The sequence below is a fragment of the Phocoena phocoena genome, chromosome X (genome assembly GCF_963924675.1).
Source record: "Phocoena phocoena chromosome X, mPhoPho1.1, whole genome shotgun sequence".
NCBI classification, from domain to species: Eukaryota; Metazoa; Chordata; class Mammalia; order Artiodactyla; family Phocoenidae; genus Phocoena; species Phocoena phocoena.
Genome location: NC_089240.1, coordinates 79,621,170 through 79,629,854, shown reverse-complemented (window position 1 = coordinate 79,629,854; position 8,685 = coordinate 79,621,170). Strand labels below are relative to the sequence as shown.

The 8,685-nt window shown below is 38.5% G+C and overlaps 1 pseudogene; it reads right to left on the bottom strand.

Annotated features, from left to right (window-relative positions):
- Positions 1–3,497: 3,497 nt before the first annotated feature.
- LOC136142178 (heterogeneous nuclear ribonucleoprotein D-like pseudogene) lies at positions 3,498–4,343 on the bottom strand (annotated as a pseudogene).
- Positions 4,344–8,685: the final 4,342 nt, after the last annotated feature.

The following is an 8,685-nucleotide window of genomic DNA, read 5'->3' as shown; positions in this document are numbered from 1 at the left end:
GCAAAACTATAGACTCCAGCTTGACTCACCTCAGAAACTGCATCTAGCTTTGCTCGCTTTTCTTTAGGAGCTACTCAAAATGTTAAAGGGTTGTGTTTAATTATCCCTCAGGCAGATTTTCTCTATAATAACCCAGTCCCCTTAAAAATTTCTTTTATAAGTCCTATTTTCTCACTCTTTAACAGCTTTTGCTCTTCTCAAAAATCTAGTTTCCTCAAATATGGAGATGTAAACACCAGTAGCATACAAACTCTGAGAAGAATAAAGTTGACTAATAACTAGTCTTACTAGAATATCCATTTCTAATGTCAGGAATTTAAACTTGGCTGTTTCAATTTGGGTCAGCCATTAGGGCTTATAATTATTGCTACATAAGCATTTCTACAGTCAATCCAGACCTAATGAAAATATGACTTAGCCATTATCCTAAGAACCATAACAAACTCTTGAACTGGGACTTTCACATCTTATTTTTTTTTAAGATAGCATCTAAATACATACATATACATAAACACATGCATAGCTGTCTGAGGGTTAATAGGACCACTGTGATCAGAAATAGTTGATTTGACATAACTCTGACATTGCATAACCTAATTTCTAACAACTAAATTAAATTCCTTGAACTAAGCATAAGACCTCCACATGAAAAATAATGAATTTAAGCTAATTTGCTGAACTTACATGCTGAAATCTGAACCAATCCCTACTTGTTTTCTACTGAATTTTTTAACCTTAATCAACAAATGAACCAGCTGGAACAGGAAAAAATAAATTTATATAATTTCTAAAACTGAAATATCAAAACATCTGCTACACTGATTCTGAATTGGCTGAAACTTTATTTAGTTTAATTCCTTAGTTCAAAGAGCCAAATGTGGATATAGCTATATTTTGTCTGGCTCAATAGACAAGTTAATTCTCAGTGGGACCAGTAACAAAAGCTCTTAATCAAAATCACCTAGCTTCATCAAGTTAACTCTGGTAAATTAAAGCCGATTCCTCCTAAATACTTTCTGTTGGAGGAATCTGTATGTTTGTCCTTGGTCTTGGATACATACAGACAGACAGATTCATGATTTCAACTATTGCATAATACCATTTAGTTTTGTGAATTTTCTTATTAGCCTACCTGGGGATTCTCTTTTACTTTGTAGCAACAGAGCATACCTATTTTTATAGAGTTTTCTAAAAAGAAAACATTATGTGGAACAATATTTAAATTAACTCAGTTGATTGATCTCCTGGTATTTTCAAACTGCAGTTTGATATAATATACTGTAGTACCAAAGGGCAATAAGCATCAAAATCTCCATTGCAAGCCTATTCTGGAGTGTGTGTATGTGTGTGTGTGTGTGTGTGTGTGTGTGTGTGTGTATAACACCTGATTTCTGTACAGTTATTTCAACTTTTCAAAACACTTTCACATCTATTATTCCATTTAATCTCCATATTCTTAACAAAGTGTATTTATATATTTAAAATTCCTCCACCATCAAAGGAATACAACTTGCTCAGATATTTAAATAATAAACATTTCCTACTAAAAATGAAAATAATTACCTCATGTTTTATGTTGCCTCCTCCTGTTTCTTTCTCTTATTCATAATACTGTATCTGCTTCTCAGTTTTGCTCCTCTGTCATTATTCAATATTTGTTTTTAAGTTCCTACTCTGTGCAAGTGCTGTAGTTTGCTATCAAGCTATCTAGCTTGCTAGATGCTAAGGAGAATACAGAAAAGAGTGCAATATATTTAGCCTCAGGATATTTGTATTCTAGTAAGGAGAGTAAATACATGTGATTCTTTCTAAGTAAAATTGACTTCCTCCTCACATTTTTTTTGCGGTACGCGGGCCTCTCACTGTTGTGGCCTCTCCCGTTGTGGAGCACAGGCTCCGGACACGCAGGCTCAGCGGCCATGGCTCACGGGCCCAGCTGCTCCGCCGCATGTGGGATCTTCCTGGATCGGGACACGAACCCGTGTCCCCTGCATTGGCAGGTGGACTCTCAACCACTGCGCCACCAGGGAAGTCCCCTCCTCACATTTTAAATTTAGTCCCACCAGAATCTTGGTTTCATGTCTGTCTTTCCTTCTCGACAATGAGTTACCTGAAGGCAGAGATTGAGTTTCATTGATATTCGAATCCTAGCATGGAGCTCAGTGTTAGGCATGTATATTTTTTGTTTCATGTAACTCCCTGTTTTAAATCCTTTAATTTCTCCTTATTGACTTAAAGATAGACTTCAACCTCTTAGCATGTAATGTAGGCCCTTTGTAATTTAGGTTTGCACTATCCTATATGATAGCCACTAGCCACATGTATTGAGCACTTGAAATGTAGCTAGTCTGAACTGAGATGTGGTGTAAAAGTAAAATACACACTAGATTTCAATGTCTTAGTACCAAAGCAATGATGTAAAAAGTCTCATGAATAGTTATCTTGATATCTTGAAATGAAATTTTGTTTATATTAAATAAAGTTTATTATTAAAATGAATTTCATCTTTTTTTGCTTTTAAAAAATGTGATTAGAAAATTTTAAATTACATATGTGGCTTGCATGAGATTCTGGCAGACATGCTCAAGCCCCCTGCCCACCTCCTTTTCCTTATTTTCCATATGCACTTTGTTTCCGCCCTTAAAAACTTTCTTTGCTCTCTTCCAAAAGTGTGTGCTCAATTCCTGCTTCAATTCCTTTGCATGTCTGCTTGGTATTCTCTCTCTTCTTAGCACAGTCCATTGGCAAAGGCCTATGTATGCACTCCACCTTGGACCACTCCCTCTCAAGACCTGTTTTAGATGCCCTGTGTCTGTAATACCACATCATCCTTCACAAAGCCTTATTTAGGACTTACCACACTATATTGTGTTTCCTGGTTTACTTCTGCCTCTTTTAACACTGGGGCTGATTCTCTCTGAATCTCCTGCTTTGAATATACTTTCTGTCTTAGAATAACTCTTAATGTTTGTTGAATGAAAGAAGGACCTGGTTGAATAGCAAATCTAAAGGGAAACTTTAAGGTCTGAATATGGATGATAGTTCTAACCCAAAACCACCACCCTAGACCAAACAACAAACAAAAAAAAGGACCCCAAATTCCCCCACTCCTCTCACCGAAAAAAACAAAACAAAATACCAACACGGAACAGAAGCCACTATAGAGCTGCATATAAAGCTAGTAAACATTTATTTTTTGAGAAAACATTAACTTTCATAAAATAAAAGTCTCAAATCCTTGTGTTATCTTCTTGTTGCTCCAATGTCAAAAGGTTATGGAAAATAAAAACTGGTTCTTATAAACAGCTGTAAACAGTTTCAAAAGTTAGTGACAACGTCCTACTAAACAGTCATTCAGTCATTTCTTATTTCAGTAACATAACTTTTTCTTTCGAGGTTAGAGTGACTCTGCAGTGGCTTCATTCTTCGTCTTCAGAAAAGCTGGTAAACCCTTGGTAAGCAGTACCAAAGGGAGCCGCTTCGTTTACTTGCACATTTTAATTAGTAAATGCAGTTACACACCCATGGATCCCATAGTTACGGCCAAGCAAATAATCTCCACCATAGGTATTAAAAATTGGCTGATTATTGTAGGCATTAGGGAAATAGCCATACATTTGATCAGAAAAATTAAACCCTTCATTACTGGTTGAGAAGGGAACAGGCATAAAAACAGTAGAAAGGCTTCTGCCACCTCCGCCTCCAACTGCCCCGCAAACATTTGGGTCTGCGCCAAAAGCATTTGGGTTTGTTCCGCAAGGACTTGGGTTTGCCTGGAAGCTTCTTCCTTCCCAGTAGTTGCCTAGCCTGGCAAATGGAACATCTCTTCCTCCTCTGCATTGTGACTTGAAAGATTCTTTCGGGAGTGCAATTTTTATTTCACACCACCCAGAGTCAGTCAGATGGTACCTGGCTTCTAACAGCCTTCTCACTGGTTTGTCATCAGTATATGTGATAAAACAGAAAGCTCGTCTTTTCTTTGTTCCTTTATACACTGGAAGCTCAATATTCTCAATCACACCAAATGCCCCAAAATACTCTCTGATTTTTACTTCAGACATACGAGGATTCAACCCTCCGACAAAAACTTTTCTTGGCAGAGATATAAATTCTATGGTTTTAGCCCTTTTAAGATCGATTGTTTTGCCATCCAGTTTGTGCTCTTTGACTTGGAGCACCTTTTCAACGGTGGCATGATCTTTAAAAAGCACAAATCCAAACCCCCTGGGAACACCACTGACTGGATGGGTTTTAATAGTAAAGTCTATTATCTCGCCAAATTGGGCCAAGTATTCAAGAAGAGCTTGCTTACTGGTATCGTGGGGTATTCCACCGATGAACATTTTTCTGGCGTCATAGAGATTCTTGGTGACTTTGATTAGGAGTCCCTCAGGGAGCTCGTGTCTGTTGTCCATTTTGCTTATCTCAAAGCTGTTGGCGTCCACCGAAGAGAGGCTGGCGGTGGCGCGGTGTAGTCGGCGGTAAGCTGTCAGGCTCCGGCTCAACTGACAAGAGAGGGGAAATATGGGAATTGGCCGGCGAGGTGACGCGAGAAGTACGTGGTGACGTAGGACCACGAGAGCGAGCGGTTTGAATTTTGAAATGGGCCGTAAAGGCAGTGCGTGCCGGAAAACGAGCCGTGTTTGCCCCGCAGAAGTTGGCTTACTTCCGGGGTCTGATGTTTCTGCCCTTAAGACAAAAATAATAGCCCAACAAAATGAAAGTTTGTCACGAACCGCAGCCACTCCTCATCTTGTTCACTTCGGATCGCGTCTCCTTTAAGTTTTGTTACAACTCATTAGTTCTTTCAAGATGGAGCCTTTTGTTCATTGCTGTCCTTTTCCGTCCTTTTCGTATCCGTGTCAGTATTTGGGGGCAGGGATGGGAAAGGAGTCGAGGCTGGTAGACTGGAAAGCAGACTATCGGGAAAGCACAATGCCTGTTGGTTACGCTGAAGGGACCTAAAAATCACATTAAAAAAAAAGTCACAGCTTCGTAGAGATGTAATTTACATACCATCCAATTCGCCCTTCTAACGTTTTTAGTATATTTACGGAGTTGTGCGATCATTACCACTAATTTTAGAAACTATTTATACCCTGAAAAGAAATTCTGTACCCCATTAATTAGTCACTCCTCATTTTCCCCTCAACCCACCCAAATCATACAATCTGTGGCCCTTTAGGTCTGGTTTCTTTCACTTAGCCCAGTGTTTTCAAGGGTCATCCATGTTGTGGCATGTTTCAGTATTTCATTATTTTTTTTAAGGCTGAATAATATTCCATTGTATGGATATACATTTTGTTTATGTGTTTCTCTAGAATAATATTTGAAAGCATTGATATTGTTATATTATTCCATATCTGCATCATAGTTAAAATAAGTATAAGGGGGTTTTCTGTCAGTCATTTGCATTTCTGATTTCTGGCATGGTCAGTCAGTATAGATAGGATTTGTCACAATTATCTAGATTATTGAGGTGGTATTTAATATTAGCTTAACCCTTCCTTCCATTTGAAGACAAAAACTCAAATTTTTGAACGCCTTAGTTTGGCTACTTTCTTCCTTGGTCATTGCCTTATCCAACATAATCCAGTAATTTGTGTTTGTCTTCTTCCTTCAAATATTAGATTTTTTGAGGGGAGGGTTTTTTAATTATTCCACAGCATCACCCCACAGATTCTGTCTCTACATACTTAGACTCAGTGAATTTCTGCGATTACTCATTTAAAGAAAATATCCTATTGTTAATAATAATACCTGCTTATTTCTCTCTGCAAATATGTGTACTTGCTATCATTTGGAGATAAGAGAAAGGGAACTGTAATTTAAAAACTCCCTCTATGAAATTAAACCATAGGGAAAATGAATTTCACAGCAAAGGTAAAGTTAAAAACTCTAGGGAAAAAAAGCCCTGGCTCACATTTTAATTATAAACTATTTGAGGCCCCATCTGCTCCCACCTCTCTGATGTTATTCCACATACCTGTGCCTTTGTTCATTCTGAACATTCTTCCTCAAATGCCTTTGTTTTCTCCTCTGCCAAACACCCCATCCTCATTCTGTCTGCCTAACCTTTATAGCTTCCTCTAAGAGCCTCCCCTCTGTGAACCTATTATACCCTTTTTATACATTTTTATCAAGATGTATATATATATGTGTCTGTCAGTTAGCTTCTCATGGACAGACACGGTGCCATACTTAACCTAAAGGTTTCAACACAAAGCATAATACATATAATACCTGGCACATTTTTTTTAAAGGAACTCACTAAATGCTTGTTGAAATAAACTAAGCATTGGAGTTCTGTGGGCCACATTTTTGAAAATCCTTGGTCTAACTGGCCTCTGAGAGGATGAACCTGTTGCAGATAACTTCCTGAATGCTGATTTGCCACCGTTTTGGAGATCTGACCTATCTTCTTATGGAAGAGGCTGCAATATTGAAATTTTCTTATTTTGGGATCATCTGTAAACCAACTGAGAAAACCACAAAGAAGCCAGAGCTCCCTTTAGCTCCTGCTTTCCCTAGAATGAGACTCTTTTTCTAGGGGCATTATACCCTCTGTATTTCTAAACTAATGAGGCACCTTGATGGCTAGTTATTTACCTGTGGCTCTTTTTCTAATTAAGCCATGGCTGATGTCATAGTTTTGACCCCTGTGAGGGCTGGTTAGCTTTATTCAATTACATGGCTACAGGCTGCACTCATGGCCCTAGTCCTTGCCCTTGCAAACACATGTTCCAAGGGGCTGCTGGGTCAGAGCACATCAATGAATCAGTGAAAAGACAGTCCTCACTTCTGGATACACAATTCAAAGCCTTTAACCTACTGATCTTGGGTCAGTAGTGTCATACTGGTACATGAAATACAATACATGATTACTGTAATTACTTCTGAGGCAGTAAAATGGAACATTTTAAAAAAGATTGTGTCTACTCCTTGTCCCCTAATGAAAATAATTATGCTCACTGAGGTACTGTCCTCTCACACACATGCTCCGTGATCTTTAGCTGTCTAAAATGTTTTAAAATGACTCCTTTCCACTGTAATGTCTAAAGAAATTAAAATCTGTACTGTTTAGCTTTAGTTTTTCATGGCGACGGTGCCACACAACATAACATATTTTAGGTATTGAAATACTGTCATCAGATTCCTAATGTTAACTCTCCTTATGAGCAGTACAGTAACAATAATTCTGACTAGCAATTTATTCTTATTCCACATTAAATCAAAATACACATATATTGGAGAATTGAAGGAACTGGAGATTTCTTTAAGAAATGAATAAATGAATGAATGAATGTTAGGCACCCAGACAGTTATCAAAGGTATTTTACAAAAGTGGACTGCTTGTAAAAAAAAAAACCCATAACACAAAGATCAAGTGGCAAAGAAGCTAGGGATATAAAGTCAGGAATTGCTGCTTTTGGGGGTAGGGGGACCAAGAGCTATAATACATGCAGGCTGTCATATTTTTTGTATTTTAGGGAACATGGGATGCCTGACCTGGGTTTGTTTTACTGTGATCTAGACCATGCCTGCTGTATTTATAGCTCTTAATTTGATTGTCCCTTGGATGTTAGTATCTTATTTATAATTGTTGGAGAATGGGGGAGAAGATGAAGGATGACATATGCCTTTAGAATTAATCTGCCTCTCTTATCATGGGACTCAACGTAGGCAGAAGGATGCTGTAGGACCCATAAATCAGGAAGGTAACCTGGATGTATCCTGATTTGATATGCTGGCATAGACCTGTCTCTGTGATAATATATTCTTTAATGCTCTGTTGAACCTGTTCTCTTTAGTGAAATGAAAATGCATGTGTTTGACATACTTGGTCTAGTTAGTTGTTTGATAAAGTGAGATTTCCCTTACTCTTTTTCCTCTTCATTTTCCACAGAAACTGCCAGTGTCCATTACTTAAATTGAGAGCGCTAGCAGATAGTTTGAAAAATGATCATTTAGGAAATACTGTTCTCTGCTAAATTTGAGTGTATCCAAATAGTGATCTAGCTGAATGTAGTCCACTGGACATAGACTAAAAATTAATTTGACATCAAAAGTTTTTAACAGGGCTTCCCTGGTGGCGCAGTGGTTGAGAGTCCGCCTGCCGATGCAGGGTACACAGGTTTGTGCCCCGGTCCAGGGAGATCCCACATGCCACGGAGCGGCTAGGCCCGTGAGCCATGGCCACTGAGCCTGCGAGTCCGGAGCCTGTGCTCCGCAACGAGAGAGCCTACAACGGTGAGAGGCCCGCGTACTGCAAGAAAAAAAAAAAATAGTTTTTAACAGCTGAATCCAGCTGCCGGACTTTTGCCTAGATGACAGTTATTTAAAAAGTACTTTTTGCCATCTGCAAAGGAGGCAAATGTGCCAGGTTGTAGGAAGACCACATAAATGTGTCAGTTTCAAGAACTGCTTGACAAGACACGTGTAGGTATTAAAACATCCATTTCTCTTGAGAATACCACTTAACATAGGCAGTTCAATTATGCTAATCTCAGACTAAATATTTACAGGTATTTTTTAAAAGAGGGAAGATTGGTAGAGAGGAAGACTCATTCTCCATCACTATGCAATATATAGTAAAGGGAAGTCTACTGAGATGCACTCTGTGTCTCCCAGTCTTCCTTAGAAGAATTATGAAAGCCTCAAAGACTTCCTAGTTGTGTGTTTAGG